Raw genomic sequence first — 15,978 nt, forward strand, 5'->3', positions numbered from 1 at the left:
GGAACTTCTTCTCTCAGAGGGTAGTGAATCTCTGGAATTCTCTGCCCATTGAAGTGGTGGAGGCTTCCTCGTTGAATATGCTTAAATCACGGGTAGATAGTTTTCTGATCGATAAGGGAATTAGGGGATATGGGGAGCAGGCGGGTAAGTGGAACTGATTCACTTCAGATCAGCCATGACCTTGTTGAATGGCGGGGCAGGCTCGAAGGGCCAGATGGCCTACTCCTGCTCCTATTTCTTATGTTCTTATGTTCTAGTTTACACCCACAAAAGGGACTTAAATTCCACAGACTGTTATGCTTAGTGTATTGTTTAACAGGACAGTGTAAAAATGGAGCTGAGGCCAGGAAAAGATCAGCCATGATCTTATTGAATGGCGGAGCAGGCTCGAGGGGCCAGATGGCCTACTCCTGCTCCTGGTTCTTATGTTCTAAAAGTCCCACGCGCATCAGTTAATGTTCTGACCTCCGTCTGGACACACAGGGGCAGCACAGTGGTTAGCACTGCTGCCTCACAGCGCCAAGGACCCGGGTTCGATTCCCAACTTGGGTCACTGTCTCTGTGGACCTTGCACGTTCTGCGTGGGTTTCCTCCGGGTGCTCCGGTTTCCTTCCACAGTCAGAATGGTCAGATGCATTGGCCATGCTAAATTCTCCCTCAGTGTACAGGCACTGGAGAGTGGCAAATAGGGGATTTTCACAGTAACTTCATTGCAGTGTTAATGTAAGCCTACTTGTGACACTAATAAATAAACTTTAAATCTTTAAACCGAGTGGAACTCTACCCTGGAATTTTCAAGAACTCCAAGGATAGATGAAATGGTCTCTTGGGTCGAATTGGGCAAAGCATTGCAGGAAGGAAGAATTCAAGCCAGAGAGAAGCAAATATATCTGTCCAAAGTAAACATTGATTTGACAATCCTCCTCTAATCTTTTGCCAAAGGAATCCCGCAGTTTAAAAATCTGGTATTGTTCACGTCTAATATTCTACACAGCATCAACTGGAAATCACTTCAAAATAATCCCTCAGCAATTCTCTTCCATTCTCCAACAGCGATAACCTCTCAACTCTTATGCGTGTTCTCAGTCCTTCTGAGTCAGTATCATGTTGCCATCACCCTCCAGGCAATACAAATGGTATGCTGCCCATACTGCCTCTATTCCCTCTACAATGGCATGGTGGCACAGTGGTTAGCACTGCTGCCTCACAGCGCCAGGGACCCAGGTTCAATCTTGGGTCACTGTCTGTGTGGAATTTGCACGTTCTCCCCGCAGCTGCGTGGGTTTCCTCCGGGTGCTCCCGTTTCCTCCCACAGTCCAAAGACGTGTGGGTTTGGTTGACTGGCCAAGATTAATTGACCCTAGAGTCAGGGGGGATTAGCAGGGTAACGGGAATAGGGTGGGATTGTGGTTGGTGCAGACTCAATGGGCCAAATGAACTCCTTCTGCACTGTAGGGATTCCATGATTCTATGGCACTGGTGACAAGAGGTGAATGGCATTACAAATGTATCTTCAGAATGCCAAACCCACCTCAGGCTTCTGGGCGATTTTGTAGATTGTACAAAGAGCAGCAGAGATGCCATTATTTTCAGGTTTGGACTGTTCAGCTCACCCACACTCTCCTCTAGTTATCCCCAGCAACAGCCAACTAAACTGGGGCAAGGGCCGACTGCGAGGTGTGAAATTAGCCATCCAGTATAGCTCTTCAACAAAGCATGCACAAACTTAGCCCAAGATGGGGGGGTACAATACCTCATCTTGGATCTTGTTTATGTCTCTCTTGTGGGGACCATGAATTGGAATTTGGATTGAATCAAAATTTGAAAAAAAGCATGAAAAACATACACATGGGCTTACACAAACCTAAATCTCACGGGAGCCAGAGTGAGGTAGCCAATTGGATACAAAATTGGCTTGATGACAGAAGAAAGAGGGTGGTTTTTCAAACTGGAGGCCTGTGGACCAGCGGTGTGCCTCAGGGATCAGTGCTGAGTCCACTGTTATGTCATTTATATTAATTATTTGGATGAGAATTTAGGAGGCATGGTTAGTAAGTTTGCAGATGACACCAAGATTAGTGGCATAGTGGACAGTGAAGAAGGTTATCTAGGATTGCAACGGGATCATGATCAATTGGGCCACTGGGCTGATGAATGATAGAGTTTAATTTAGATAAATGCGAGGTGATGCATTTTGGTAGATCGAACCAGGATCGGACTTACTCAGTTAATGGTAGGGCGTTGGGCAGAGTTATAGAACAAAGGGATCTTGGGGTACAGGTTCATAGCTCCTTGAAAGTGGAATCACAGGTGGACAAAGTGGTGAAGAAGGCATTCAGCATGCTTGGTTTCATTGGTCATAATATTGAATACAGGAGTTGGGATGTCTTGTTGAAGTTGTACAAGACATTGGTAAGGCCACACTTGGAATACTGTGTGCAATTCTGGTCACCCTATCATAGAAAGGATATTATTAAACCAGAAAGAGTGCAGAAAAGATTTACTAGGATGCTACTGGGACTCGTTGGTTTCAGTTATAAGGAGGCGCTGGATAGACTGGGACTTTTTTCTCCGGAGCGTAGGAGGCTTAGGGGTGATCTTATAGAGACCTATAAAATAATGAGGGGCATAGATCAGCTAGATAGTCAACATCTTTTCCCAAAGGTAGGGGAGTCTAATACTAGAGGGCATAGGTTTAAGGTGAGAGGGGAGAGATACAAAAGGGCCCAGAGGGGAAATGTTTTCACAGAGGGTGGTGAGTGATTGGAACAGGCTGCCAGAGGTAGTAGTAGAGGCCAGTATAATTTTGACTTTAAAAAGCATTTAGACAATTATATGGGTACAGTGAGTATAGAGGGATATGGGCGAAAGGCGGACAATTGGGACAAAAGCGGCAGCATGGACAAGTTGGGCCGAAGAGCCGCTTTCCATGCTGTAAACCTCTATGACTCTATGGGCAGTTTGCTGCCACTAGTATTGTGGCTTCTGCAAAGCTCTGTATAAAGAGGACAAACTCCATTGCATCACAGGCAATATTAGAGCAAATTTGCTTCCAACCTCATGCCCAATGTGCTGCAGGGCCTCACTCTTATTCTACAAATGCGAGCCTTGGCAGCAAGCACAGGCAGGGTATCTGGCAGTGGGTGCATTGCAGGACAAGGCAATCTTGGAACCACCCAATGCTCACACCGTGGATGTTCCAACAGAACAGAATAAGTAGTTGTCCCGTCCCTAATAGGAAACACAGTGGACAACTCGAGCATCTACAATGTCACCTCATTCCAGTTACTACACTGATAATAAGATAGCAGATTTTATAGCAGGAACCTTTACTACACAGAGTATGCATTTATTCAGTTCAGCAGAAGGGAAGAAATTCACACACAAGATAATCAACGATGTGTTACTGCATCACCGAATTCATTACTGCACATTAACAAGATTAATTTCAATAACACATTGCGCTGCACTGCAAGTTGCTCTTTTAATATCATCAGATTCCAAATGTTTCCTTTCCCAATCCCAAATTTTAAAGAATTGTACTGCAAAATCTACCAATAGTTCACCCACACAACCCAACAGGGGGAAACGGAGATGAGTTTTGTCGGAATAATGGTGTGAAAGGCTGAGCTGTAGCCAATAAATAGGAGTGTGACTGACATAAGTGTCTTTGTTATCTCGGTGTTCCAGGGTTGAGTGCAGGGCCAGGGAGATGGCATTTGCTGTGGATCTGTTGCGGCGCTAGGCAAGTTGCAGTGGATCCAGGCAATCTCGCACCCTCATACTCTATTTTTCCTTCCTTGCCAATCTTTCAGTCACTTTTGCTGTCTCTCTTATATTCTGTCCAATCTTCTGGCCTGCCACACACCTTTGACATTTTCTTCAAGTTTGTTACTATCTTCAGATTTTTCTAGTTAACCGCAGACGGGTAACTAATGGAATTTGTTTTTAATTGGAATGTAACTACTCCGTGTATTCCCCTTAAATATCCGTCACTGCACTTCCATTAACCTATCCTCTAACTTCTACTGACAGTTCACTTTCATAGCTTTGCCTTCAGGCCCTCACAATTGCCCTGGCTTAAAATACCAGTAAGAAGTCTCACAACACCAGGTTAAAGTCCAACAGGTTTATTTGGTAGCAAATAAACCTGTTGGGCTTTAACCTGGTGTTGTGAGACTTCTTACTGTGTTCACCCCAGTCCAACGCCGACATCTCCACATCATTAAAATACCAGTCTCAGGCCCATTCTTCTCTCCCTCTAACCGAATGTAAAATTAATTCATATTAGGATTGCTGTTACCTAGGGAGGTACCTTCACTATGAGGTTATTTCCTTGCACAAAACCAGTACAATCTGCTCTCTAGTTGGCTCCAGGGTGTTGCTATTGTAAGAAACTATCCTGAAAGCATTATATAAATTCCTCACCTGGGTCATTTTTGACCATTTGATTTTTCCAGTCTAAAAGTAGATTAGAATCCCCCTTGATTATCACCGGACTTCTCTGACAAGCTCCCATTATTTCCTCCTTCATATCCCATCTTACCATGTGGTTACTGTTAGGAGGCCTCTACACCACTCCCACAATGATCTCTTGCCGCTAACATTTCTCATATCACGACCCAAACCACTTCTACATCCTGGTTTCCTGAACTTAGGTCATTCCTCCCTTGAAAGCTTCAGGTTTCTAAGTGTCCAGATCAACAGCAACCTGCCTGGTCCCTCCATGCCGACATTATAGTTAAGGAAAGCTCACCGACGACTCTACTTTTTCAGGAGGCTAAGGAAATTTGGCATGTCCGCTACGACTCTCACCAACGTTTACAGGTGCACCATTGCAAGCATTCTTTCTGGTTGCATCACTGCTCCTGCTCTGTCCAAGACTGCAAAAAACTACAAAGGGTCATGAACGAAGCCCAGTCCATCATTCAAACCAACCTCCCATCCACTGGCTTATTCGACACTTCCCGCTGCCTTGGAAAAACAGCCAGCATAATCAGGGACCACACACACACTGAATATATTCCCTTCCACCTTCTTCCATCGGGAAAAAGATACAAAAGCCTGAGGACCCGTACCAACCAACTCAACAACAGCTTCTTCTCTGCTGCCATCAGGCTTTTGAATGGACCTACCTCATATTAAGTTGATCTTTCTCTACACCCTCGCTATGACTGTAACACTGCATTCTGCACTCTCTCCTTTCCTTCTCTATGAACAGTATGCTTTGTCTGTATAGCACACAGGAAACAATACTTTTCACTGTATAATAAATGTGACAATAAATCAAATCAAAAACCTATCATGCTATACCATCATTAATTAACAGAGCCAACCCTTCACCTATTCCTATTCATAGAATCCCTACAGTACAGAAGGAGGCCATTCAGCCCATCGGGTCTGTACTGACCACAATCCCACCCAGGCCCTATTCCAGTAACCCCACATATTTACCCTGCTAATCCACCCGATGCTAGGGTCAATTTAGCACGGCCAATCAACCTAACTTGCACATCTTTGGACTGTGGGAGGAAACCGGAGCACCCGGAGGAAACCCACGCAGGCACGGGGAGAATGCGCAAACTCCACACAGACAGTGACCAGAGGCTGGAATTGAACCTGGGACCCTGGCGCTGTGAGGCGGCACTGCCATCATGTACCCTACAATATTCATGTCCCAATTTAGGTCATCTGCAGCTGTGTAATGCCTACGAGATGGTACTTATTTGCGCTTACACTTTGAAGTGTAGTTATTGCTTTACCGCAAAAAAACACACCAAATACAATGTGCAAATTGGATGTTGAGAATGCAATTTTTTAATTTGCCCTCGGAGCGTTTAGAGGGCACCGAAAGAAAAGTTTGTACATTTCACCAAGTTTCAATTATTGCAGTTGGATCAATGCTAGCAGACCGCACAATGATGGAACAAAGATAAGAGGAATTAAATAAACAAGCTGACTGTTCTAATAGGAAGATTGAAGACTTGATTTTACATAAGGACAGAGATATGCTTTCAAGCACAAAGTATCTTTATATCTACACGGGAAACGGAAGCAGTCTTCGGCAATACAATTAAGAACAGCAGTTTGAGATGCAAAATAGAAAAGAACCCGCTCTCAGTGACAGCAGCCAATTAATTGCACAAACTAAAATATTGAGCAAAACAGAATCCCTTGCAGTTTGCTCCTGAGCTCCACTATCACGCACCGAGTAGGATAGTAGCTCTAAGAATCACACAGCAAATCAACCCTTCGAGTCCATTCTAGCTCTCTGAAGGAGTTGGCCAATTAGCCCTACTTCCCTGATCTTTCCCCATAGCCCTGAAAATTGTTCCTGTTCAAGTTGAGGTCCAATTCATTCCTTCCTATGGCGTAGCGTTCACAGTACTCCAAGCGTGGTTTACCAGATTGACACCAAGGATTAAATTACAAGGAGATCCATGCTTACATTTAGAAGCTTTATTCAAATCTTCAAGATATGAAGGGGAACAGAGAGGTTTGAGAAAAACTATTTCCACTGGTTGGTCAGTCTACCGGAGCATTATCTAAACGTTAAAGCCACAACCTTTCAGGAAATCTATGGTTCTTTCATTATGGGCGGCATGGTGGCACAATGGTTAGCACTGCTGCCTCACAGCGCCCGAGACCTGGGTTCGATTCATGGCTTGGGTCACTGTCCGTGTGGAGTTTGTACATTCTCCCCGTGTCTGTGTGGGTTTCATCCGGGTGCTCCGGTTTCCTCCCACAGTCCAAAAAAGTGCAGGTTAGGTGGATTGACCATGCTAAATTGCCCCTTAGTGTCAGGGGGACTAGCTAGGGTAAATGCAAGGGGTTATGGGATAGGGCTGGGTGGGATTGTGGTTGGTACAGACTCGACGGGCCGAATGGCCTCCTTCTGTACTGTATAATTCTATGATTCTATTCTAAATTGGGAAATTTATATACAGAAAAAGTGATAAAAGTTACTCACTTATGCAGAAGGAACTTGATGTGACATCAATTGTAGCATTTGATGGGAACTGGAAAAAGCTATAAATGTAAGAGTGTTTAAGGGAGGCGTACTGAGCGTTGGTTAGGCCACGGTTTTGTACTATGTGCTGTTCTGGAAGGATACGATAGCACTAGAGGGGGTGCAGAGGAGGTTCACTGGGATGTTGCATCTGAGCTACAAGGAGAGACTGGATAGGCTTGGATTGTTTTCTTTAGAGCAAAGGCGGCTGAGGGGGGACATGATTGAGGTATATAGATTATGAGGGATATGAACAGGATGAGTAGGGAGCAGCTGTTACCCTTGGCTGAGGGGTCAATCATAGTTTTAGGCTAAGGGACAGGAGATTCAGAAGGGATTTAAGAAAAAATAATTCACTGAGAGTAGTGGGAATCTGGAATGCACTGCCTGGGAAGGTAGTGAAGACCGGAAACCTTACAACCTTTAAAAACATATTTGGATGAGCACTTTAAACATCATAACATTCAAGGGTATGGGACAAGTGCTGAAAAATAGGATCAGCGTGACTTTAGTGGTAGTTATTGTTGGCGCAGACTCGATGGGCTGAAGGGCCTTTTCTGCGCTGTATGACTCTATGGCCGGAGTTTTACTGGTACGCCAGCCCGATTCGAGGAGTGGGCGAGGCTCGGAGAACGGCATTCTCCGTTGGCCTTGGGTGGGATTGTACAAACCTTGGCGGACCTGCCGGTAAAATTCCGCCCCATGACTATAATGGGGAAGAGATATAAAAAGCAGTGAAGATGAACAAGGTAACAGAGACGAGCAGAAATCTCATCAGACAGAAGAAGAAGAGCAGAACTTCCTCAAGGTGGGCATTCCCGGAAGAAAAATGGCAGCGAGTTAAACACAAAAGCAAAATAGTGCAGGTGCTGCAAATCTGAAAGAGAAACAGAAAATGTTGGAAATACTCAGCAGGTCTGGTAGTGTCTGTGGAGAGAGAAACAAAGTTAATGTTTCAGACAGTGACCTTGTATCAGGACTGGGAAAAGTTAGAAATGGAATAGGAGAGCCTAGTTCCAAATTTCCTCATCTCCCACTCTCGCCTTATTTTTTTAAACCAATTAACTAATGGTTACTGAATTTCCTGTCAGCAGAAACAGCAGCTGAAATTTTACCGCCCCGCCATGGGATCGGAACGGGAAAGGGGTGGCGGAATATGGAAAGGTCTGTTGAGCTCGGGTGGGATTTTACGGTTTCGGGATGAGCGAGTCTGTAAAGTCCCGCCCAGTTAGAATCCATATAATCCCTACAGTGCAGAAGGAGGCCATTCAGCCCATCGAGTCTGTACTGACCACAATTCCACCCAGGCCCTATTCACCCTGCTAATCCCCCTGACACTAGGGTCAATTTAGCACGTCCAATCAACCACCGCACATCTTTGGGCTGTGGGAGAAAACCGGAGCACCCGGAGGAAACCCACGCAGACACGGGGAGAACGTGCAGACTCTACAGACAGTGACCCGAGGCCAGAATTGAACCTGGCTCCCTGGTGTTGAGAGGCAGCAGTGCTAACCGCTGTCCTGCTCATACTCCATATTTACTCTATCAAAATTCCGCATAGCATTTGAGCATCTCAATCAAATCTGCCCTTATCCTACTCTGTTATTGATAGAACAATCCCAGCTTCACCAGCCTTTCCAGATAACCATAAAGTCTCATCTCTGGTACCAATTGAATAAATCTCTCCTTCGCCTCTCCAAGGTTTTGATATCTGTTTGCTGCTGCCCAGAGCACTTCAGCTGAGATCCAATCAGTGAAAGTAGCATTCTACTCGAATCTAATAACATGTCAACAGCACCAATATCACTCAAGCCCAGCCAAGCTTTAACCGGTAACCAAATCATTACGCAGGCACTTAAAATGTCATGCTTTAGGTCAGCACATACTAGAATGTTCAAGCAGCACAAATTGGCATCTCTCAGAGGTTCAGTGGCTTCTACAAGACTAAATCCCACAGAGGCCCTTCATTGGGTTCAGCAATAAACATTATTGGTGGCTCTTGCTGCAAGAATGACAGACTGGGAACATTCCAGGTTAAATCCGGACTGCATCCAGATCTTTGACAAAGGGTCATCTGGATTTGAAACATCAGCTCTTTTCTCTCCTTACAGATGCTGCCAGACCTGCTGAGATTTTCCAGCGTTTTCTCTTTTGGTTTCAGATTCCAGCATCCGCAATGATTTGCTTTTATTTATTTTGCATCTAGATCTTGGTGGTTGGTCCATCACAATCCTGTGTTTGGTGGGAGGACATTTTACTGCGTTAAAAGGTGCTATATAATTGCAGGTTGTTGACCTTTGCTGGCGGCCATACACTGGGGACAGAAGGCGGGTTCAGGATTCGCTTGGGAGCCATGGGTTTCCAGGAATGATAGTCGGCTGGGAACCTTAAAAGCTAAACAGATAAAGCCAACATAATAAAGTGCAGACCATCACCAGATGGCCAAGAAAAACTCCAAAACTAATCTGGTGCAGTGTATCATCAGACAATGAAAGCTAACAAAACTCAATTCCAATTGGCACTAATTCCTTCAAATCATCAAGCTTGGCAGCTGCCTTCAGTACAGCTCAATTCACAGAATGGTGTTGAGGCACGTTCCTCGTTATCTCAGGCTGATCGCGAGATACCAAGATGAGTCCTTCCTCTTCACAGTGAGTCAGTGAGCAGAAGAATAAAGTTTGAACGTGCCGAGATGGGCAGAAGATAAGTGTGTCATGCCGAGTCCAAGGTTGGGTGTTGAAAGTCTACTGATTGCAGGATGATGGGGAGATTGAGGAAGCCACGGAATTTACTTGCTTTAAAGGCCTTGGGGTGGGGGGGAATGGGTCAAAAATAGTCAGGTGCTTTTAAATGCCAGATATTTTCAACCATTTAAGACAAAGGTTGAGGTGAAATTTCTTCTGACAGAGGGCAGTGAGTCTATGGAATTCTTTACTGCAGAGGGCTAAGATGTTCAAGGCTGAGATAGGCAGATTTCTAATCAGCATGGGAGCCAAGGGTTACGGGGATAAGGCAAGAAAGTGGAGTTGAGGACCATCATAAAATCAGTTATCTCATTGAATGGTGAAGCAGATACGATGGGCCAAATGGCCTCCATCTGCTCCTATGTCTTCTGGTCTCTGGTTCATGACGCTACAAGCAGAACCTGCACCACCAAAATCATAGAATCCTACAGTGCAGAAGGAGGCCATTCGGCCCATCGAGGCTGCACCGACCACAATCCCACCCCAGGCCCTATCCACATATCCCTACATATTTCACCCACTAACCCCTCTAACCTATGCATCCCGGGACACTAAGGGGCAATTTAGAATGGCTAATCAACCTAGCCCGCACATCTTACCAAAAGATGGTAAGCTGTCAGGGTCTGGCTGAAAACCAGTGAAACAAGCTGGTTTCTACTCCAGATCTACTGACAGTTTGTCAAAAGAAACCAAGTGGTCATGTTGGATGCCGCCATGTTGAGGGGCGGGGCCAGAACATGGCAGGAAAGATGGCTCCACTGGGATCAGGGCGCCATGTTTTTAAAGGGCACCCCGATCAGAGGAATAAATAACCTCCCCCACCTCACCCCCCCCCCCTCAACAGAGATCTCAGGTACTCCCCACCCACTATCCTTGTGATCAAAGCTAGCAACTACCCACACCCCCCATTCTGCAGAGTCAGCATCTTTCCCCCATGCCCCTCCCCAAACAGCTATCGCTAGCACCCTCCTGAACATTGCCAGCTTCCTCAGCTTTCATGTCTCCTGCCCTGCTCCTCACCACAAATAAACAAGTCTCCCCCTCCTCCTCCACCCCCACCCCATGAGGATCCCACTAGGGTCCGCTCCAGGCACTGCCCTGGCACAGGTTGACACTGCCCGGTTGACGTGTTGCCAACTTGGCAGTGCCAACCTGTGCCAGGGAGGCAGTGCCAGGCCACTACCTGGCCATGATCCTCACCCCCCCAGGGGCTATACTCACCCCTGGGGAGGGGGGGGGGGAATCCCCCCAACAGGGTCTGGGTGAACCCGTTGCAAACCTCGCTGACGTGACGGAATGTTGGCAGGGTTTGAAAATATAGCAAGGGGGGTCAATATATGGCAGGGTGGGGGCGGGGTGGTGAGTCTTGGACTATATTTATTAAAATCCCGTTGTGGATGTCACCCTGTTTACATCGCCAGTGAGGGGGTGGTGGAAATTGGAAATGGAGATCCCATGATTTCTGGGTTTCGCCGGATCTTGAGCCCCCATCACCGTTCCCGCGCAAGGACAGAGAACACCGGCTCAAGATTGCCCTCCTCTGGAGTGGACAATTTTCAGTAATTCTATAGGTATCGCCAGATTGCAACCACTCCCATGTGCCTTGTGCCATCATGTGATATTCCTCTCCTGAATAAATCAGTCAGGATATACTGTAGCAGACCAGGGCCTAGGCTCTAATCCAGCAGAAAGTCCAGTAAAGTGTCTGTGAAGGTACATAAATTGCTGCCCCTCCACAAAAAACAACAAATGTGAAATCTCAGATCACCCAGGTGATGAAAGGTAGAAAACTGGAACAGAGTCTTTTATTCGCTTGCATAGAGCATGAGTGAATCCCCAATTAATCACGCAAATACAACTAATTTATATACAATTAACAGATGCCACCTCCTTTAACAATGTGTAGTCTTCAAAACAGAGTCTACCTTCACAAGCTGTGGCAGCTTCAGAGGTTACCTCACTCCTCAGCTGTTTGGTATAAACTTAAACACACAAAAACCTCCTTCTCAACAGAAAGCTGGAAACCGACTTCTGGCACAAAGTCAGCCTCAGATATATCGTTCTGCGCCCCTTTGAAGATTTACTGAAACAGAAGGCATTAGACAACTGCTTCCCTCAATTGCGATACAGTTATCAATGTTTCACCATATAAAGACCGTGCCATTTCCAGTAACTATGCGGACATTTAGTAATCGGGCTGCCTGTAAAGTGTCAAAGCTGAGCAACTTGTATAGAATCGCAGCGGGGAGAAAGATCACACATGCTTCTTTGGAACAATGCATCAGCAATCCCTTCTGCACATCGGACCTTAATGAAAATTGCCACCATTTTGCACGATTGATTTTAAGTCCCTCACACACAAGCTAAAAATGCAACACAGACAAAAAATCCATTATTTTTCCTGCCACGAGGATATAGAGCAGCGAGTTACAATTCCAACACAGTTAGGAACCTAAAAGGAGGAAGAAAGTGCAGGATAGCAATTGCCTCTACTTTCTCAGGAGACTAAGGAAATTTGGCATGTCCGCTATGACTCTCACCAACTTCTACAGATGCACCATAGAAAGCATTCTTTCTGGTTGTATCGCAGCTTGGTATGGCTTCTGCTCTGCCCAAGAAACTACAAAAGGTAGCCCAATCCATCACGCAAACCAGTCTCCCACCCATTGGCACTGTCTACACTTCCCGCTGCCTCGACAAAGCAGCCAGCATAATTAAGGACCCCACGCACCCCGGACATTCTCTCTTCCACCTTCTTCCATCAGGAGAAAGATACAAAAGTCTGAGGTCATGTCCCAACCGACTCCAGGACAGCTTCTACCCTGCTGCCTCAGACTTTTAGAACCAAAGAACCGTAGAAAATTACAGCTCAGAAACAGGCCTTTTGGCCCTTCTTGTCTGTGCCAAACCATTTTTTGCCTAGTCCCACTGACCTGCACTTGGACCATATCCCTCCACACCCCTCTCATCCGTGAACCCGTCCAAGTTTTTCTTAAAATGTTAAAAGTGACCCCGCATTTACCACTTTATCCGGCAGCTCATTCCACACTCCCACCACTCTCTGCGTGAAGAAGCCCCCCCTAATATTCCCTTTAAACTTTTCTCCTTTCACCCTTAACCCATGCCCTCTGGTTTTTTTCCCCCTTTTTGAATGGACCTGCCTTGCATTAAGTTGATCTTTCTCACCACCCTAGTTATGACTGTAACACTACATTCTGCACTCTCGCCTGTCCTTCTCTATGAACAGTATGCTTTGTCTGTATAGCGCGCAAGAAACAAGACTTTTCAGTGTACACTAATAATAATAATAAATCAAATCAAAATTTAAGAGGAATGAAGGGAAGTTCAGAGAACCACAGGAACAGCAGAAAAGAAAACACTTGTTCAAAAATCAAAATTACCTGACAGAACAATCTGTCCAGATGCACCGCACCGCCCTGTGCATAGCTGCAGTCAGGAGTGTGGTTCGGGGTGTGCTTCAAGAAGAGGTGCTCTCAACACAAACACGTTATCAAACCCCAAAATCTCCAAAAGCAGCAACTTCAGTGTCACAGCTGTTCGGAGTTAAGGTCAAAGAAAATTCAAGGCAAACCTACTCAATACTGACGAAAAGCAGCCAGATTTTTCCTTCAAAAGGCACAAAGGTTTCCAATGTTTGTGGAAATAACAACCATTAATTGAACAAAGGTTAAGATGTCTCAATAAAAGACCCAAAAGTAAGTTGTTTTTTTAAATTTATAAAATTGCTGGTTCAATAGAATGCATCTATTGAACCAGCAATGGAACTTTTTTGCTGTTTTACTTGTTACGATTAGTAGAACCTGTCTAAACAGAAACTCCCACAGAACAGGTAACTATATAACCTGATTCTTATTGATGGTCCCAAACAAAGTTTTTTTGTTATTTGTGTCGCAAGTAGGCTTACATTAACACTGCGATAAAGTCACTGTGAAAATCCCCTAGTCGCCACACTCTGGCGCTTGTTCGGGTACACTGAGGGAGAATTTAGCACAGCCAAAATACCTAACCAGCATGTCTTTCGGACTGTGGGAGGAAACTGGAGCACCCAGAGGAAACCCACGCAGACACGGGGAGAACATGCACAGACACTGACCCAAGCCAGGAATCGAACCCGGAGGCAACAGGGATAACCACTGTGCCACCGTGCCGCCCATAATTAGCATTGTAAAATTATGCAAGGAACACTCAACATCCTTTAACATACCAAGTCCACTTACACCTTAAAAGATGGAACCCACTATCCAAGGTCACACTTGTTCAAAGTGCTGACAATCTCCCATGCCCAAAGATTGTGATGACCAATCAAGTGTTACTGAAATTCTTGAGGTCAAGGCTGGTATCAGGTCTGACGCACCTGACCTTGCTTCCGAAAGCAACATTATTGACAACACAGTGTAAAAAATGCACACACAACTCAACCCCACATGGTCCAAAACACTGGGAACGGTGGTATAATGGTTATTTCGCTGGACTAATGGTGTTCCAGACAGAGGTGCTCAAATTCTAGACCAATTGTCAATGAATACTATTGATACTAGACCAATTGTTAGTTTTAAAACCAAGATTGATAATCTTTTATTAGCCTACCGTTGTAAGAGATATGAGGCAAAGAAGGTATATGGAGTTGGGTTGCAGATCAGCCATGATCTTATTGAATGACTGAACAGGATCTCTGAACTCCTGTTCCTATGTTCATTTATTTTTTTTATTTGTTTGTGGGAAACGAGCACCGCTGTCGAGACCAATATTGATTGGTCATCCCTAAGTGCCATTGAGAAGATGGCGGTGTGTCACCTTCTTGAACTGCTGCAATTTGTGTGGTGTAGGTACACCCACAGTGACTTTGGAAAGGGAGTTCCAGCAACAGTGAAAGAACGTCAATACAGTCCCAGGTTGGGGCGGTGCTCGTCTCAGAGGGGAACTTGTAAGTTGTGGTGGCACAGTGGTTAGCACTGCTGCCTCACAGCGCCAGGGACCCGGGTTCAATTCCAGCCTTGGGTCACTGTCTGTGTGGAGTTTGCACATTCTCCCCGCGTCTGCGTGGGTTTCTTCCAGGTGCTCCGGTTTCCTCCCATAGTCCAAAGATGTGCAGGTTAGGTGGATTGGCCGTGCTAAATTGACCCTTAGTGTCGGGGGGGGGGGGATTAGCAGGTGCGGAGTTACAGGGATAGAGCCTGGGTGGGATTGTGGTTGGTACAGACTCGATGGGCCGAATGGCCTCCTTCTGTACTGTAGGGATTTTATGGATCCCACAAGTCTGCTGTCCTCATTCTTCTAGGTGATGGGGGCGTTGTTGAAGGAGCTTGGGTGAATTGCCTCACTGACACTCCATTTGATGTGTGTGTTAACTTTAGGCTTAAAGTTTTGTCTTAAACCCATGTTTTTCCGACTGAAAATAACGAGCACCCACCCATAAGGAAATGCTTACAACATTCTGTGGATATCCCAATGAATGTCAGTGAACCAAAAACAGAAAATGCTATAAAAACTCAGCAGGTTTGGCTGCATCTGTGAAGAGAGAAAATAGATTTACTGGCTGGAATTTTAATCGGGGTGGGCAAGGCTCGCAGAACAGAATTCTCCGTTGGCCTCGGGCAGGATTTTACGAGCCTCGCCCGAGCGAGGTCATAAAACCCCAGCCACTGTTTCAAATCGTATGCTCTTCTTCAAAGATCCTCTGAAGAGGAGTCAAGTGGACTCAAAACTTCACCTCTATTTTCCCTCTCCACAGATGCAGCCAGAGCTGCTGAGTTTTTCCAGCATTTTCGGGTTTTTGTGTCAGATTCCAGCGCCCGGAATATTTGGTCTTTATTTTAACTACAGCGGCTAAATTGCCCCTTGGGTGTCAGGGGGATGAGCTGAGGTAAATGCACGAAGTTATGGGGATAGGGCCTGTGATCGGTGCAGACTCGATGGGCCGAATGGCCTCCATCTGCACTGTGGGGTTCTAAATGATTCTAACTACTTTTATTTGGCTAATTTAAAGACGGGAATACTGGGGTTGAGGGAAAGGTGGTGAAGAGAGAAAGAGAGAGTACAGATCTATCTTGGAGGAAAATGTGTCCAAAATACCCCATCTTAAAAAGATATGCAGGATCAATCCCACTTTACCCAAATGACTAGGCCGAGACCCTGCCTTCAGCCCAGGGATTCCAATCTTAGCATTGACTCTCTTCATCTGTTCCAAGAAATGGCCTACCCCCA

At 45.7% G+C, this 15,978-nt stretch overlaps 1 protein-coding gene across 3 annotated transcripts in view; it reads right to left on the reverse strand.

Annotated features, from left to right (window-relative positions):
* Nucleotides 1-15,978, reverse strand: part of sox13 (SRY-box transcription factor 13) — a 212,765-nt gene that overhangs the window by 136,700 nt on the left and 60,087 nt on the right. The window contains exon 1 of one of the 3 annotated variants that reach the window (XM_078242111.1): nt 13,155-13,203. The exons of the other annotated variants lie outside the window; for them this stretch is intronic. The gene's annotated coding sequence lies outside the window, so the exon portion shown is untranslated. Of the gene's footprint in view, nt 1-13,154; nt 13,204-15,978 lie in introns of those variants that run through there. 3 annotated transcript variants of the gene reach the window in all.

The sequence above is a fragment of the Mustelus asterias genome, chromosome 25, assembly GCF_964213995.1.
Source record: "Mustelus asterias chromosome 25, sMusAst1.hap1.1, whole genome shotgun sequence".
Classification (NCBI taxonomy): Eukaryota; Metazoa; Chordata; class Chondrichthyes; order Carcharhiniformes; family Triakidae; genus Mustelus; species Mustelus asterias.